General features: G+C 27.7%; 1 protein-coding gene and 1 long non-coding RNA gene across 44 annotated transcripts in view; one reads left to right on the top strand and one right to left on the bottom strand.

Annotated features, from left to right (window-relative positions):
* Window positions 1-20131, top strand: part of LOC148234762 (uncharacterized) — a 564675-nt gene that overhangs the window by 60688 nt on the left and 483856 nt on the right. The gene's annotated exons all lie outside the window — the stretch shown is intronic.
* Window positions 14034-16487, bottom strand: LOC148234778 (uncharacterized). The gene is made up of 2 exons (XR_015809828.1): window positions 15169-16487; window positions 14034-15089 (listed from the first exon to the last, which is right to left on the bottom strand). It is a non-coding gene; the product is annotated as an uncharacterized LOC148234778 (long non-coding RNA).

Below are 20131 nucleotides of genomic sequence, written 5' to 3'. Positions count from 1 at the left end.
AGATCTTATGCAAAATGTATATTTACGCAAATCTTTATTTTGTCGTGCAATGAATTAAACTTCTCGCACAATTGCCATTATCGATGGTTATGATTGCCATTTGCTTTTATAATTAAATCACCGGTTGTGTGAATCATAGCAGAGCATCCTTTATAGCGTTTGTTACATCTCCAGTGTATTTTCTCTCCGCAAACTTGGAATTTTCCAAAGTTATAGCCTCTCCATATTATCATTGGAAATCCGCGTCGCGAATGCGTGAATACCGCTAGTGAAAAAAAAGTTTTATTAATAAAAAAAATTAATTATAAATGAGTATAATTAAAGGAAACGAAATAAAACGATCTTTTAATAGTATCATATTTATTAGTATTACATTATATAATTACATTATATAAAAATCATTATGTATAATTATCAAAAGCATATTTTGTTACTAATTAACAAATATCTAAATAGCAAACACATTCATAAAAATAATTATAAAATCAATATAAACTATAATATCAAATACGTCGGCTCAGTTCTAATGGCACGTATGTGTCATTTTCTTCATTTCATATTCGAATTCCTTGTATAAATTTAACTTATTAATAAAAATCCTTAACAGAAATAAAATTTAATAAAATAATGTAAGACGCAAATAGTACACAAGGAATCTGAATAATATGATATAAAATATATTTTTAAACAAAATAATTGGATTAGAAGTAAGCCGACGATAACCTACACAAGTATAGAGAAAAAAAACTAAAACTTATTGAGTATTTTTTTTTAATATTTGATCTATAATAGACCCATTTTAGAAATGGTTATGATAGTTGTAGAGTTTTGTTATCTCGTCTTGGACGGTGTGAAGTTTTGCTTTACACCCCTTCAATTTATGAGTAGCACATTGCCAATACATCTTTCCTGAGTATTCGTTGTACTTGGCAAATGTGAAATTGTTTATTTTTATTAATTTCTTTCCTCGCTTCGATATGGTGTATCGCACTGAAAAAACACGCACTAGTTAGAACAATGAAAAAAATATAAAAACTGTACCTTAATAACTATTCATTTATTAAACATGCAACTGTAGAAGGGATTAAGGAATACTATAAAACGAACACAAATTTTTAAGATCCAATAATAGTTGATGTATATTTATGAACCTTCTAAAATTAATTGTAGATATAAAAAGTTACTATACGTTTTAGTTGATATTTAAAAAACACATGTACCGTCATACACAATATCACATTTTCACTTTTTTGATATAGCACTTTTTTGGTGTCAAAGGCCATAACAGATTGCAAAACTTAAAAATGATATTGCAATTGTGTTGTAATCATAATATTCTCACGCAATACAATAAATATATAAATCACTTGAGCATTTTATGTAATCATATTTAGGGTCTCGGGTTGCGCGTAATATGAAACACATGACTTTATTTTAGCTAAAAAATAAGCAATAAAACACTGTAAACAAATAAAATAATGTACATTTTATTCACAAGTATTTAATCTGTAAAATGCAAGATTATTTTGATTTTTAAATTTACTTAATATATAAATATATATTTTTTCACATACATAAAAGTGTTATTAAAACATTTAAAAAAATTAAAAACATTACATTTGATCATCAATGGTTGTGGTGATTAAAACTTTTAATAATTACTCCATCGACAGTGTGTAAATAAGCTTTGCACTTTTTGCTAGTAATACGCGTGCATCTCCAGTAAGTCTTGATGATGGAATTCATCTGCTTAAAAAACTCATATTTTCCTAGTATTAAAAGTTGAGTTCCTTTTGTAGTAGTTACGATTTTAGCTAAAACAAAAAAATATGCTTGTACACTGCAATTTTTTTTTATAACAACCAAGCACTTTTATGCAAAAAAAACATGCTTTCTAATAGTCTAAAAACTGGTAATCTATTCCCAAGATTTAAGTCGATTGCCTGAAGACCGAAATCCCAGAACACTAATTTTCCAAATTTAATTCTTTCACATATTTAAACATTGTACAGCTTTAATAAAATTATTTTTTATATATCTATGAATTAAAAAAGAGTTCCGTTCCTTTAATGTTTCGGCAAAAATATCTTTCGGCATCCTCAGGAGGTTTCTTGAGTGTACTTTATTTATTTTCGCACGTAATAATAAAATTATTGTTATTATTAATATTTTATTAATTTATTTACCTAATATAGCTAATTTTAAAAATTAATTTTGATATGTATTTTTGCGCTATTTCATTCTTATTGATTAATGTTGACAATATTTGTAATTTAACGATTTCTATGTAGTAATAAAATCCGTATATACATATATTTTTTATTAAAAAACTTTTTCATTCAAACTTTTCAATAATATATTCAAGTCCAATACGCGGCTGAATTTCAGTAATATTATAATATATTTACCAACTTATGAGGGTTCTGAAAAGTACCACCTGTCGAGACTACGTTAAGGAATAAAAACGATTCAACCTAAAATAATGTTTTTTTCTGTTATTTTTAAATGACTTATTGACCTACTATTGTACATAATTAACCTTACTTGTATATAAAATATTAAACACCGGCACCACAAAATATTAAATGACACCACCGGCCGCATTAAACGGCCGGTGGTGTCATTTGAAGATTTCTCCCCTGTGTAGGAAAATTAATCTGATTCTGCACATATACAAGAAGCAGAGAACGAATGCTATACAAAAGAAGACTGGACATGTTAAAAAAACATCAGCATTAAAATGTCTTTCATGACTGGCAGCTAACTTATGTATAGATGATATCAAAGAGTCTGGTTCCGCACCGAATTATCGACATTGATCAGATGATCAATAATTAGAAAGGACGTTGGATGTATCATACATATGTATATAGGCATTCTGGTTTCTTGATATTTTTATTTCTCAAGAAATAAATTCAAATAATTTTTTTTAGAATTCATGAGAAATTTTGATATATAAAAAATTATGTTAAAGTACGTGATTATAATAATTCAGTATATTATTGAAGATATATAGAATTTCCTTACTTTTTTTGCAATAATTATTTACTAATATGTAATTATATTATTCAAGGTTAATTAAAATATGAAATTTAGTAAAATATTATAATTAATTAAAACATATTAGTAAGTATATTTCACACATTTAAAACACAAACCATCAGCCATTTTTTTCGTTTAGTTGAAAATAAAAGTCTGACAAAAACTCACATACATTTTTGCAATCTGCAGATTCCCACGCGGAGCGGTTTATTTTTATCTGACTATTATTGTGGTTCTTAGATTACAAAATCAAAGATATTGGCAATAAAAACAATTAAGAAAATCTCGAACAATTTTTTTCCATTAAAATGCTTATGACTTTTATAAAAACATCTAAAGAAAGCAAGCGTATTTTAAAACATCTGGCACGGACCCACCTTTTTGTGCAGTGGTTGTAAATATTTGAAAAATATTTTTTGACAAATTTAATTTTTATCAAAAAAAGGGTTCTAAAATTCTCGAAAAATCAAAAAAAAAAAATTGATTTAGAATTAAAATATCAACATTAATCAGAATAACTTCTTAAAATTCTTACAAAAGGTCTATTGAATAACAATAAAGAACTCTTCCCAAATGCAAAGAATTCGTTGAGATCCGTTTTTATGTAGTGGTATAAAAAATGCAGCGGTTGTGAATGTTCGCACAAATTCGATTTTTAACAAAAAATGCTCAGATTTAGCATATTTATTGAGAAATTTTCGAGATGAAAAACTAGACGTATATATGTCAGAACACTGTCGCACTGAATCATCTTTTCAGACACTTCAGTTATTAATTTACTTGGCCCAGAACTACCACTTTCGAGCCGACTTGGAATAAAGTAAGGTAAGCGAATAAAGTAAGGTAAACTAAACCAAGCGGAGGTATGTCGAATTGACCGAGACAACCCTTAAAAGATTATTTTGTATATTACGTGATGCAGAAGCTACACATTATATACAAATATTAATTTGTAGTAATATTTTGAATATTTTTAAGTATATCAATAATAATTTAATATAAAGGAAAATTATTATATATCTATCGGAATTTTGGCCATTCGGGAAATTGGCTTACCGATCATGCAAATAGCGTTTGGTAAATTGTCCAGGACAAATTATCAATACAGATATTTTAAAACTTTAAAACCAGTATTGTTACAATAAAAACTATAATCAAATTCACTTTATTGGATGTTAGTATATTTTATTTTAAATGTAACTTATAAAATACATAAAATAAAGAATTTTGCAAATCGTTCATCGATTTATGAATTCATCAATGTTTGTGTTCATTTACACACTTAACTATTGTATTATCGATAGTATGGAGGAGTGCTGTACATCTTTTGCTTCTGTATCTAGTACATCTCCAGTGTATTTTATTTCCAAACACACCTCGTCTGTAAAATTCGTACTCCCCCAATATTAATCGTTCGGTGCCTTTACTGCTCAATACTATTCGAGCTGAAATAAAAATAAAATAATCTAATTAATATCATACGTCAACAAAATATAGTTTATTTGTATTATTATTATTAAGTTGTTAGTTTCATTCGGATACTTTGAATTAAAAAAGTAGCAGTAGCAATTAATGATAATGAAAAAGAATAGCAAATAATAAGAAAATTGCACAATTTTTATATTATACGAAGCATATGAAATGTCGCTTAGTATAATATAATTTATAATTGGAACATAAGCTATGGATTTATTGGACAATATATTTTCTATCGTGTGATTATTATGGTTAACGAAACTTAATATATACCATTATTGCCAGATTTATACAACCTAGGTTTAACTGCTAGAGAGTTCAATAAGGTAAAATAGAGATTGAATTTTCACCCTAGAGGTTGATCGCTAGTTTACGTCCATTTCTTTGATCATATACAAACCTAAACGCTGACATATAAACTAGCTTGATTCCGACTTCCATCCTGAACTCGCATCCAGCGGAGCTCATTCGGAATCAACACAGCACGCAATTACATTATATATTCATTTATCGTATAAATTGAATTTCTTGTAACTTCTAATAATTAATAAAATTTGAATATAAATGCAGGTATGTATTTAACGTGTTAATAATTTTGGATAAAGAAAATATGAAGACGTATGCCACTTACTTTAAATAAAATATTTTATTAAAAGTTGAACATTTAAATAAATATTTAATATTATTTAAACGTCAATGATTGTGTTCGTTTACACACTTTACAATAATATCATTGATAGAATGCAGTAGTGCTTTACAATGTCTGCTTTTGCCGCTAGTACATCTCCAGTGTATTTTATTATTATTAAATTCAGCTCGCTTGTAAAACGTGTACTTTCCCAATATTAATAGTTCGGTGCCTCTGTTGGTTAGTACGATTTGCGCTGAAATAAAAAAGATTATGAATTTTAAATTTTATGTATCGCGATATGTATGTTAAAGCAGAGGCGACTGGGAGGTTAACACTTTATTTTGGTTTAAGGTGACTAGAAGCCCAAAATACTCCAGATTTCAAATGAATTGTTTTGATTTACTTTGGGCATTTTTACATATGTTTTAAATACGATGAAAAAATATGATAATCGTAGTGATTAAGAATTAAAAGACGCTGACTCTTAGCTAGTCTCTCATTGGATGCAGTTTTGGAGGCTGCAGTTTATTGTGCGCTGTTGGGGAATGAGCAAGAGAAAAAACCCTGCAGTGTTGGTTTACTACGAAGCCTTCCTTGAAAGCCCGTCAAGCTAAAGGCAAAAGCCCCGGCGTCGGGCCCAATGACTACCGCAGGGAAGAAGCTTCTCCAAAACTCCACAGATTAACCCTTTGGACGCGTTAATCAAAAATAATATTTTGGTGTTTTTTTTTTCTTTTGAAAAATGCAAATTTTACTATAATACTGTATTTAAATATTCTGATTTTTTAATTTTAATTTATTTAAAATGATATTTTATGTTTTTTTTAAATTTTTTTTTTTTTTGAAAAGCTTTTTTTACTGATTTTTGCGTAAAGAGATAAAAATAATCAATTGGGTGACTTAAGTCGATTTCCTCGTTCAAAGGGTTAATATAATGTCAGCATATGTTAAATATTCATTACAATGGTAAATTTTTATTTCATCGCATATTGTTTTAGGTTTGAAAACTAATGAATAAATAAAAATAACGACCGTCCTGAATAAAGTAGCCGATGGTCAAAGCTTAAAGACGTATTGAACAAAACGAGATAAAACGGATTAAATTAAACGAGAGGAGACCGAGAGATATCAATAAAAGCTGGCTAAGTATATTAGCGTCAACAGTAAGGTTGTCAGATATTTTTTTTAATGATCCACATGCTTATATTATAGTATTTTTGGGGCTTGAGTGTGACTTAAGCAACCAGTTATGTATAGAAAAATCTGGATGGCAAAACCAGATAAGTCAGCGCCGCCCGAGATTCTGCTTTGTGGTCATCTAATGATTGGGCGTGATTCGCGTCTGAGAGTACGTACCGTGGTCTTCGTTGGTTGTTAGTAATTCTTTGAATGATTGCCGTTTTCTTTATTCGAAATTATGGTTACATTAAATTTACACTGATCAAATAATGTAATTTTTTTTATTAGGTTGAAAAATTTTAAAACACATACACCAAATTACATAAATACATTACATAAATAGTGTTAATACATGTTCATTGATATATTCTTTAATGGTTATCATTGTTTATCCGCTTTACAATTTTACTGTCGATATTATAAAGCAGAGTTTTACATTTCTTTTTTTAAATTTTTAATTTCGTTTGATATTTATTATGTAACAAAAAATTGCGCAGTTAAAAAACTGCACTGTAAATTTTTTTTTAAGCTGGTACGTGCGAATTTACAAGCAACATAAACTCAATAATAATTTACTACATTAATTAAAATTATTATATTAATATAATAGTGTAGAATGGTTATGGTTGTTGTATATCCAAAGTATGCTATCTTTGTGCGTATGAATTTTAGCCCTACATCCTTTGTTTGAATTCGTAGAACATATCCAAAAAGTTTTATGTCCACTGCGACCGCTTTCTCTAAATCTGTAGCCTTTAAAGATTATTATTTTTTTACCACGCATCGACGTACCATATTTGGCTAAAAATAAAAAAAAAAACAATATTATAAATAATTGTTTAGGGTAAACTTTCTTATAAGTAATACATTTATTGTAGTTACATACATTAATATAACTTACTTAATGGCAACCCAATTCAGATTACATGTTAACCGAATGGTTAGCTACATATTACGCTCTGGTCCACCTTTTTTGAACAAAAATTAAAGTATTATTCAAAGGATCTAAGCTAGTAGAAAATAAAAATGCCGCAGTCACCAGAGAGCCTGCGCCCTCCAGTGGCAGCATCATATTGTTTTAATTTTTGTATGTATCTAATGACATTTGAATTTTAAAGATTACTGTGTCTCATTTAATACTACTAAAGATATACGTAGATCAAATAAAAACAAACAAGTTAAAATTATAATTTATTCATTATAAATTAGCTACATATTTTTTTCATTGAAGTAAAAAATATATTTTACATAAAATTATTTAAAATGCAAGAATTATACATTATGAGAACCATAATAAAACTATTTAAAATACGAATTAAATTAAAACGTTATTGCTTATCTTAAGCTTAGCTTAGTTGTATCTAATGATACAAATTTTCATCATAAAAGGACGACAATGATAAGTGGCCCGTTAGATAGGGACAGATTGCTTGTCTACTCATTTTGTTTAAGCAACATATATTTATGAGCTTCAATTGTTAAAAAAATATACGCACCTTAAAAATAGTACAAGTAATATATAATACATATGTATATTTAAAGGTTTTATTTTAAACCAATGCTATTATAGCTATAATAATAAAAAAATTAAATCTTAAAAAGCAATGTTAGTAATCTAAAAAATATATTTTACTAAAAGCCTTATAGGTTATTTAAGTATACAAAATTTTTTTTTTTGGTTAAAAATATGGAATTACTCACGAAATTATTTATAAAAAACGTAAAAAATAATTATTGTGATCATAGTTAGCTTTTACAATGACACCATCCACAGAGTGTAAAAATGCTTTGAATTTTTTACTACTCATTCCAGTGCATCTCTATGGTAGTATAGAATGGTTATGGATGTTGTGTAACCAAAGTATGCTGTCTTTGTGCGTATGAATTTTGGCCTTACACCCTTTGTTTGCATTCGTAGAACATATCCAAAAAGTTTTATGTCTACTGCAACCACTTTCTCTAAATCTGTAGCCTTTAAAGATTATTATTTTCTTGCCACACTTCGACGTACCATATTTGGCTAAAATAAAAAAAAACATATTAATATAAAAAAATCTCGAGGGTAAGCATTCTTATAAATAACACACATTTATTGTAGTTACATATATAAATATGAAGGCGGTTCTCCATTTAAGTGTACAATCTTACTTAATGTCAACCTATTCAATCAATTAAATATTTTGGAACAGTAGCATTTGATTTAATAGATGAAGGCTAGTTAATGGGATCTAGTGTGATTTACAACATTAAAGAACACATTATTAATTATATATTATTTATTATATGTGAATAAATATTCAAGACACTGCTTTTATTATAATATAAAATCGTATACGCGAGTACACAAACTATTAATATATATATCATTTAATAATGGTTATGATTGTTGTCCATCCAAATTATGATGTCCTTATTTGAATGAACTTTGGCTTTACATCCTTTGTTTGAGTGTGTGGAACATATCCAAAAATACTTATCTCCGTTGTGACCGTTTGCTCTAAATCTGTAGCCTTCTAAGATTATTATTTTTTTGCCACGTATCGATAGGGCGTAATGTGCTAAAAATATGAAAAAAAAAACATTATTATGCGCAGTGAGAGAATCTAGCTGACATTGGAAGTCGACAGGATAACTTCCATTACTATAAAAATCCTTAAAACCCTTTATATATAAGATTAACACTAATTATCTCGCATCGGAACAACATTGCTAAAGTATCGGACGGTTAACCAAACATAGAGCCACTTAAATTACGGTTATATCACTATTCACCAATCATCAATCGAATCATTGGCGACCACAAGAAAGACTCTCAAACCAGCAGACTGCCAATTTTACTCCTCCGCTTGTAACTATACTGTAAATCTACGTTTTTCTGCACATTTAAATAAATTATGTATTCAATACAATAAACTCTTATTAACTTTTATAAAAGTCACAACTCTCAGCTACTAATCTTGAAAGTAGCATAAACAATCATAAAAATGTATGTTTTCATTTATTTGTTTAGTGTATTAGCTAAATAAATTATTAAAATAAAAAATAATAACAATAATATGATCTCTAAATGATTAGGCAACTGATTTTTTACACCCAACGTGTTGTTCAGATCAAATATATTTGGTAAGAGTTATATTTTTCATATTCAGCGATTAAATATACATTTTTAATTTTTTTTAGATCTTAAAAACTAAGAAAAAATACTGACCAGCATTAGTATCTAAGATTTGCGTACAATATAGCATGTCGCATGGGCAGAAAATAACGCAATATTAATTGATAAAGTTCATTCCGGTTAGTAATTAAAATTAATCTTTATATTAAAGAGAATTTCGGGTGAAAAGATTTTGGTCCACCACCGGGGCTACTCCCTTTGTTGATTGGACCGCCGCGCTACATATGTATTAACCAAATTAGCTACATATTACGCCCTAGTCCACGTTTTTGAACCAGAATTAAAGTAGCATTGCTTGAAAGGATCTAAGCCAGTAAAATGGCGCAGTTATGAGATAACGCGTGCCCAGAGAGCCTGCGCCCTCCAATGGCAGCATCATATTGTTTTCATTTTTTTTAATGTATTTAATAACATTTGAATTTTAAGGATTACTGTGTCTCATTTAGTATTATACATATAGCCCCGAAACATATACATAGATAAAATAAAAACAATCAAGTTAAAAATATAATTTATTTGAATAACGAATACAATAATGATAATATATATTTTTCATTAAAGTAAAAAACATGTTGAATATTATATTATTTAAAATGCAAGAATCATACATTTTGAGAACCATAATAAACTTATTTAAAATACGAATCAAATTAAAACGTTATTGCTTATCTTACGCTTAGCTTAGTTGTATATAATAATATTATTTTTCAACATAAAATGACTCCCGGTATGTAGGGACAGTTTGCTTATCTATTTATGAGCTTCAATTGTTAAAAAAATATAGTTAGAGTACATTAAAAATGGTAAAAGATCTGGTATGTTAAAAACATCATTTCAGTAATATTAGTACATATTTTTAAAGCTTTTATTTTAAACCAATGTTATTATAAATATAATAATAAAATAAAGTAATTATTAAAAAGTAATGTTAGTTATCTAAAAAAATATGTTATTTAAAGCCTTATAGGTTATTTAAGCATAAAAATATATATATTTTTATAAATAATGAAAAATAATTTCACGAAATTATTTTTCATTATTTATAAAAAATACATAAAAAATTAATGATTGTGATCGTAGTTAGCCTTTACAATGACACCATCCACAGAGTGTAAAAAAGCTTTGCATTTTTTACTGCTCATTCCAGTGCATCTCCAATGTGTCTTACTGCCATACATTGCTTGTTTATAAAACTTGTATCGTCCTATTTTTATTGATTGGGCTCCTCTTTGAGTCGTAAATACTAAAAAAAAAATTAAAATATTTATGCATTCATTTATGATTTATAAGTTATATTTCCATTTAAGATTTAATTAAATTAAAAATAAATACATATTAGATAATTTTATTATAAGTTTAATCACGGAGATTAATATAATTATATGATATAAAAGTATATGTACAATATATTGAATAAAATATGTTTGATAAAATCAATGGGTGTGCTCGTAGTTGGCCTTCACAATTATACCATCGATGGAATGAAGAAAAGCTCTGCATCTTTTTCTACTTATTCCGGTGCATCTCCAATATGTCTTGATGCCGAGAGCTGATTGCTTATAAAATTTGTAATTTCCAATTTTTAAGAGTTGAGTTCCTTTTGAAGTGAGTATCATTTGAGCTGCAATAAAACAAATCATATTAATTACTAGCGAAGGCAATTTTAATATAATACAAATAATATATACAGTGAAGACAAAAACAACAATAGAATAGAAGAAAAAAGGGTCGCGCGCACGTGTTGCGTTAGAGGCTCGCCATTATGCACTTACTGGGACGACGAAAAAAATGCATTTCTTCCAGAATTGATGCAATTATACCTTCCTAATTTTACAATACACCTATTTTTTAACAGTATTATTAGAAAACAAAATTTAATCATTATTATTATCTATTATAAATTCAAAAATGTGTAAAAAATGCATCAAAGTTGAAAAACAATCAAAATACGTGTAAGAACCGCCATGTCAACCTTCAATTGGCCACAGCTGTGTATATTATTATATATTAAATCAGTGATATCAAATATTATGAGGCTACCAAGGGGTATTTAAGTCAAATAAGGTTAGGAAGCACTTGAATCCTCATATTTGAACTGGATTGGGCATTAAACCGGTTTGAAAGCATGCGTTTATATGTTTTGGATTATTATTTTTGTTGATACTGTAGTAAAAAAAAAACATTTTCTGTTCTGTAAGTTACATTTATTTTGAATAAGTTATGTTTATATATTTAAGTTGCATAATTTGAAATAACATGTACATGATTATTGTAATTGATTGAGAATATTTTTTAAATCTTATTAGATCATTCTACTATTGAATAAATATTATTTTTGCATAATCACATTAATGAGTATGTTCATTAGAACATTTTATAATTATAGCACCGACGCTATGAATAACTGCTTTGCATTTTTTTGAATTCCTACTCGTGCATCTCCAATGTGTTTTATTGCCATATATTGCATACTTAAAAAAATTGTAGCCCCCCAGTTTCAGTAATTGGGATCCTTTCACAGTCGTTACAATTTCAGCTAAAAAATAAATTTAATGTATTACATGTTATATAATCATTTATAACAATTTAATTCGATTTTTAAAAGATACACATAATAAATTAAAGGTAAAAAATATTTATTATAAAAATAGATACAATAAATATATAAAATAATTGCAATTAAAAAAAAAAGATTTAAAAATATATTCAATATAATATACATTGTATAAAGTATTTTTTTAAGATAGATGTTTTTTTATTACTAATGTGTGTGCTTATTAAAATTCTTAATAATCACATCACCTACAGAATGTAAGAAAGCTTTACACTTTTTACTTTTGATAAGAGTACATCTCCAATACGTCTTAGCACCAATTACTAATTGTTTGTAATATCTATAATTCCCCAGTTGAAGAAGTTGAGTTCCTCTTGCAGTCATTACCATTTTAGCTAAAATAAAATAAAATATATATATTAATTATAAATATTTAATACCAGTATTTTTGCAAAAATTATACCGTATAATTAATTACCGCATATTAAAATACCCCGCTCATAATTTTGCGCTATTCACTCCTAAGAAGGCAACAAAAGTAACTAAACCGTGAAATTTAAAATTTTCAGATAAATATACAATACAATTAAAAGCACTGCGTAAAAATCCATCAAAAGATCAACCCGTCTCAAAAATTGTGCCACACATTTTATATACACACAAATAATTTCTTTAATAATTAAAAATATTATACGGACCACTTAATAGCACATCCGTCCCGAGACATTAATCATCCATAGGTACCGCCGTAAACTACTCTTTGTTTGGAAAAGACGCACGCTAGACAATGTTTTTTTTTTTATTATACTTTGTAATTATTTTATTGTGTAATATTATTGCGTATATTTTTTCTTGTATAATTTTATCATGACAGTGATGAGAGATGTTTATAAATAAATAATTGTTTGTTAATATTTATTAAATATTTAAAAAAAATACAGCCAATTACAACATTTAATTTAAGTTACACAATTTCAGTGTGTATGTATGTTGCTAGTCTTGACGATTGAATTACCGATAGAATGAAGAAAAGCTTTACATTTTTTGCTATTAATTGAAGTGCATCTCCAATATGTTTTAGCACCATAAGCTGATAGTTTAGTAAATCGGTAACGACCAAATCGTAATATTTGTGTTCCTCTTGAAGTAGATATAAACTCGGCTAAAATAAAAATCAATCAATAAATAAATAAATTCGTTCAAAATTACCAAGCTCAGTATTTTGACTTCATAATCAGAGGTAAATTAAAAGAAGTTTATTGTATTGTAGAACTTATTTAATGACATGTTTAAAAAAAATTTTTAGTATAACTTTTAGCTATTTCATTTATTATCTCATAAGGATAGATTTTAAAAATATCACAGGACGACTTTAAAAATAAAAAGGCCATCTCCGAAATTTTTATTTTAGAGGTCATTTCGAATATTTTTGTTCAAAAGCCATCTGGGAAATTTTTATTCAAAGAGGATAAATTCCGAGAGTTCAAAAAAATTACATTTTGAAAAATTTTTTTCAAGGAGGTCTGCTTCTTGTCTTACTTTCTATAAAAAGTTGAAATGAATTAAATGTGATGTAGCACACTTTATTTTAGTTTGTGTTTCGTTGGTCCTTCGAAGCTTCGGTAAGCCGGTTTTAATATATGCATATTTAGAAGTAGATAATTCTTAGATTGGCTTGATACTATTATTTTAATATTTATCACATGGTTTAATTTTGTGTGTTTAGTTTTTATATTAAATGATTTTTGTTTAAAATTTCAAAAATAAAAAATCTTACTTATTTTAACAAATTTTTTTCACTATATGCATTATTGTACTCAAAATTTTTTTTCATAAATAAAGACTACCAATTAAATCGACTTCTCTCTCTTACTACATATGAAGTATTTTTTATTTTTTGTGTATTGCAGTAATTAAACGTTTTGTTTTTTTATCATCGTGACGCATTGGGGTAATTTAGTAAGTCACGATGGTTCAAGACGTCATTTCAGCTTTATTATAATAAGAATGTGACATAATATAATCAGATATGTGATATTCAACTTTGCATTATTTAAAAAAATATTTGACATTTTTTCTGTGGTTAAAGTAGATTTATGTTTTATTAATATAGTACATATTTACAACATGTGAGCAAACAACAGATCTTATACCACAGTACAAAAATAATTTCATCCTCGTCTCCCTCTTTTAACCGATAAGCATCGTAAAAACAGATTCTTTTCTACTCATTCAATTTTATCACTGCACTTAAAATAATTGGGCGCCAATCCACCACACGCTTCTATCTGACAGTGTGGAAGAGCAAGGGAATCTTGGGTTAAAACCCAAACCCTTGAGGGAGGTGACCTCTCGGGCTAGCCGTCTGAGGTAGAACTCGAGGCACTATCTAGGACGAACAAAGCATAGAAAAATAGCACAAGCAGGGCCAAAGAGCTCTGCCTTTCCTGAAGTCCGAGGGCCAAGGCTGCGACTGAGCCAGAATAAACACGCGTGGTGCTGTTACTGGGATGATACGCAATGCATGCAGTACAAAACAACACAGGCCAGTCAACAAGAGCACGCCTCCCTCAGCGCTCGGGAGAAACACTAATGCATCTTCAGTAACATACTTAGTCCCCGGGGAGCCCCGCTCACCCGGCCGTCAAAAGCTGGGTACCCGCCCATAAGGGTTGGACTCGCAGTGGTGCACGCAATGGATCATACGTAGTTATACCTCTGTAATTAAAATATTCTAAGCCTTTATTTTGAGATGTATGGAACCACTAACTATGATATATGTATATTTAATATTAGATACATTATTTCTTAATTATATTCAAGGTAAAAATATAGGAAAGTACACCTAAACCTAACATTAACACTACATATAAATGCTGACTCGTGTCACAGTTAGACTTATATTTTTATTATTAGTTTGTCTTTGTAAGACTCGATAGATTATTTGCAAATCATATATTGTAGTTTGCGCCGAGGTTTTTCTTCACATTAATTTCAACCTCAATATTAATAATATGTTTAAAATCTGCTCACTTGAAAGAGAAAGTAGATGTTTAAGCATATATTATTTATAAAATTAGAGTACATCAATGGGTATGTGCGTTGCAATACTTGACAATTGTATTATCGACAGTATGAATTAGAACGTTGCATTTTTTACTACTGAATGAAGTGCATCTCCAATATGTTTTATGACCATATATCGATATTTTAGTGAATCTGTAACGTCCTAATCTCAGTTGTTGAGTTCCTCTTGAAGTCCATATCATTTGGGCTGAAACAAAAAGATAGGGATTAATAATTAATTGTATACAATAACTAAAATACTATAGGATTATTATACTTACGCTTACGATGGATTTTTCCTATTTTTTAAATTTATAAATTTAGCGTAGATGCAAGGTTATGCACAATGATGTCACAAAATATGTTATTAGATCTCTAAAAATCTCATTGAACAGAAGCTTGCTTATTGAATATGCACGCGAAAAAAGCGCAAGTAAGAAATAGCAAGCGATAAAATAACTACTACTATTTTAAATTTAATAAATGGTTTAGATAAGTATATCAAAAGTATAATATGTCAACATAAGCGACGTGACATTTGCACATGTCATTCTAACTGCCATTTCTAGGTCAACTGTGTTATTTTCAATTTTCAAATTTTAGCTTTTGAATTGAAAGTTGAGCTGAACAACGACGTGCTGAAGAGCAATTAGGCACTGTTAATTTGTTTGAAACATTTTCTATCCACTTAGTTATTTTTATGATACTAATTAAAGAAATATTTTGGTAATAAAAATACATATTATCATATAATCTTGAATTTATTTAATTAATATAGCTTAATATAAACATGAGGTTTTATTAGGTATTTTAATTTACTAAAGATAAATATATTTTATATTTAAAAACAGTTTAGTGGTTATGTTCGTTGAGTCTCTTGACGATTGTGTTTTCAATTGTATGAAGTAGAGCTTTGCATCTTCTACTTCTGTTTTTAGTACAACCCCAATGTGACTTATTACGATATTGAGCTTTCTTAAAAAACCTATATTTTCCGATTTGTATTGCATCTTTCCCATTTGAAGTCAATCTAAATTCAGCTAAAAAAAATACTGATTTAATATACAAAGTATTTTTTCATATAGCCATATATGAAAATCATATCTTTTTGCCATAACTGCATGTCAATTACTTATAACAAAATTTTAGAATCTGTGGATATTTAATTAAAAGTTACAATAAACTGTTAATTAATATAGAAATTATAAGGTCACACTGTTTTACACAGTGTAACATATAAATTAAAAAAAGGATTCTGTAATTTAAAATTAAAAGTAATATATTTTTTGAATATAAATAAAATTAAATAGTCACTATTAAAAAATATATCATATCCTAATCTAAATTTTGATTATGCTATATTAAAAAAAATGTGAATTCTGGTTCTGATTTTTTTTATAAATGCTTTGTTTTGTTATAATAAAACTTGAAATAAATGCTTTGGTTCTTATGTGTTTAAATTTTAATTAGACTTTAGTGGGTAAGTATGTTTTTAAAATTATTTTTGAAAAATAGAATTATTTAAAATATAAAATCGTGTTACTATTGTTACTCCTCACCTAGCAAGCATATGTTATTTTTTGTTTGTTAAGGCACTAATTGCCACAATTCTAATCTCTGGTTGTTATTGAATGCATTAGACAACCACTCAAATTTAAACTTTTGTGCCATTAAGTGTTTCAAGACTGACTTTTTACAGAAAAAAGTTTCTTGAATTAACACAACTTTATAAATAAAAAATAAATAATACATTTTTTTTCACAAAAACCCGACTATGTTAGCAATGAAAACTATAATGGGAATTTTTTTAATACTTCGGAATGGGATACTGAAATAATATGACGCTGGCAATTAAAGAAAAATCAAACAAATAATTAATAAACTACCAGAATATTTCTACGGTATAAAATCTTAGTCGATGAAATCAATTAAAGATTTTGCAATCAACTGGACTCAAAATCTAAATTTTTGCTTACATTTAAGACAACATCAACAAAAAGCGAACGAATATTCTCAACGACAGGTATTATAACTACAAAAATAAAAAATAAAATCTGATTCGTCTTTAAGTACAGTTTTTTCAAAAACAAATTTTTCTTAGCAAAAATAAATTATATATACATGTATTATTATAAAAAAATATGTATTATAATTGTTATAAATAATAAATAAATATAACAAAAAATATGACTATTAAGTATTTTTAATAAATTAATATGTATGCTTTTTTAAATACTAGTATTTACCAATATTATTTTGTTCACTATCATTTTACTGATAAGCAAACAAAACTCTTAATTATTGGGTACTTACTTCCCAGAACCTTAAAAAAGCTGACACTTCAGAAATACTAGTATGCATTCAATTATAAGACACCACGTCGGGCACATTTCATGTTAAATACCAACATAAAAATGACTGGTGGCGCATACAGATTATTTTCATAAGCAAACTTTGCCGGGCGCCGTTGCACACCATGGCGCTGTGGCACACTGATTTTTTAATTCTGATTTCAAAACATCAAGTATTATAAAATACAGCTTTCTTAAAAATATAGTTTGTTTTTAATCCACAGTTGAAAAATAAAAGTTAATTATAAAAAAAATATAATTTGTGTTATTTTAACCAAAAAAATTATGTGAGTAATTGAATTAAATTGGAATGCCATTAGATTAAATTATTTATTATTTATTTTATCGATAGACATATTACAAAAATCAGTAAATATTACAAGTTAAAAATTTAATTATTTATTTACAAATAAAATAGTTGCTTAATAAGTATTGACCAAACTAAGAGTCTTCGAGCATTGCTTCTACTGTTGAGAGAGCTTTTTTGCAAATTTGTTCACAAGCTTTTCTCGTCACTTTTGACTGTTCATGTATATGTTCATCTTTCATGGAAACGATCAAGTCTCCGACGGTATAAATGTGAGCATTGCACAGTGCATTCACTGAACATCTCCACTTTTGTTTGGGTCCACAGTTCCTGTATCTGAAGTAAGTGTAGCCGTTGAGTTCCAAAAGAGGTTTGCCACGCCTGGATAGCACGTACTTTGCTTTACCTAAAATTTGAAACAAATTGTGTTAGTATCATATATACGATGTATAAATAAAAAAATAGATTATACGCAAAAAAATAGCTACAAAATGGGTATTTATTAGTTAATTTAAAAAATCAGATTGGGATAGGGGTAGGATATTTTGTTAAGTTTTTTATTATTAAATATAGGAATTTAAACGTCAACATCTCAATAATTATTTGCCACTAAACAAGCAAAAAAATTACAACAAATTAGTACATTTATAGTCATGACTATAAAAAATAATACAACGATGGGCCTTACGGCGATATAGTTATAAAAATGTGGGATTATATATTATATAATTAGGGTAACCTCTTAATTTAATTTAAATAAATACATATTTAGATACAGCAATTTTACAAATAAACTCTTTTTTAAATGATTTATGTAAAAAAATATACGAAAGCGGCGCTTCCACAGCTTGCATGGACGCACCGCCACTAATATTATTCGTTGAAGCATTCCATTTGCGCTAGCAAATATTGGTTTACATTGCATACGAAAGTCATACAAAAAAATCATTCAAACCATAATCAACTACTTTACATAAGGAAATAAGATCTTTATTTCATGGTTATTCAATAATCTATATAATAAATAAAAAAAGGAAAACAGTGCATCCATAGCTTACATAGACGCACTGTCACATATGTTATTTGGCGAGACATTTTTTGTGGCAAAAATAAACATTCATACTTTATTCAAATACTTTATATAACTTTTGTATTTATATAGTATTAAAAAAATATATTTATTGTTTATGGTTATTAAATGATTATTGTAATAAAATAGTAGAGACATCGCTTCTATAGCTTACATGGACGCATTGCCATTAATATGCTCCGTTTAAGCATTACAATATGTTTCAGATACAAATGTCTAGCAAAAGTCAAAGGAAATTGCAAACAAAAGTTCGTACTGAAAAATAAATAATCATTTATAATAACATTATATTTTTCATTACTAAATTTATTTTGTATATTTATTAAATGCTTTATTAATACAGGCGAAGCGGCGCTTCCACAGCTTGCATAGATGTTCTTCATATAAGCATTACGATATGTTTCAGACACATTGCGTTATAGAATATAAAATACAATGCAGACTAAAATTCGTGCCTAAAAATAAACATTAAAATCGTATAAAATATTTAACATAAACGTTTATATTAATTTAATTGATATAAATATGTTAATACATTTTTAATTAATATATGAATACCAATAAAAATATTTATTTTTTATAAATGTAAACCGTAGAAGCGGCGCTTCTTTGGCTTGCATGAATGCGCGGACACTGATGTTTTTCGTCGATGCATTCCAATATGTTTCAAGCACATTTATGTTACCAAAGAAAGTTTCGCAAATTCCTGAGGATGTCTTTTATTTAGTACAATTGTCGGGTTCATTTGATATATTAAGCATAAAAAAAACCGGTTCGATTTGTTTCACTCATTCTAAAAAAAAGGGTTTTTTGTGAAAATGGGACACCATAAGAAACTCTTTTTCATGCTTAAGTCTCAAATTGGTATTTTAAATAACGGTATTTAGTCAATACTGGTATTACCGGTATTGACATTCTTCTTCTTATTGTTTTAATTATTTAGTAATAAAAAAACGAAAAAGTAATCTGAACATTTAAAATTTAAAATCTAAACATTTGATTACCCTAGCAATTATTTTTCGATAAAGAAAATATTTTAATTATATAATTATCCTTTTCAGTGTTTTGTAGAAATTTGTGTTTGCCCTAGAAACGACCGTTTTTTACCTGCCTTAGCGGCCAACCAATCTGTTATTACTCGTCTAATTAAAAAAATGGCAGACAGCAAAATCTAACAGACAACCAAGAAAATGTTCTCTCCGTTACTTAATTTGAGACAATTTCGGAGATCAAGGCATCGGTAGGGGCCGACTCAACTCA

Source organism: Plectrocnemia conspersa, unplaced genomic scaffold, assembly GCF_051122295.1.
Source record: "Plectrocnemia conspersa isolate PC_06_02 unplaced genomic scaffold, ASM5112229v1 ptg000005l, whole genome shotgun sequence".
Lineage (NCBI taxonomy): Eukaryota > Metazoa > Arthropoda > Insecta > Trichoptera > Polycentropodidae > Plectrocnemia > Plectrocnemia conspersa.
The sequence above is the reverse complement of the archived record's forward strand: the minus strand, read 5'-3'. Positions and strand labels throughout refer to the sequence as shown.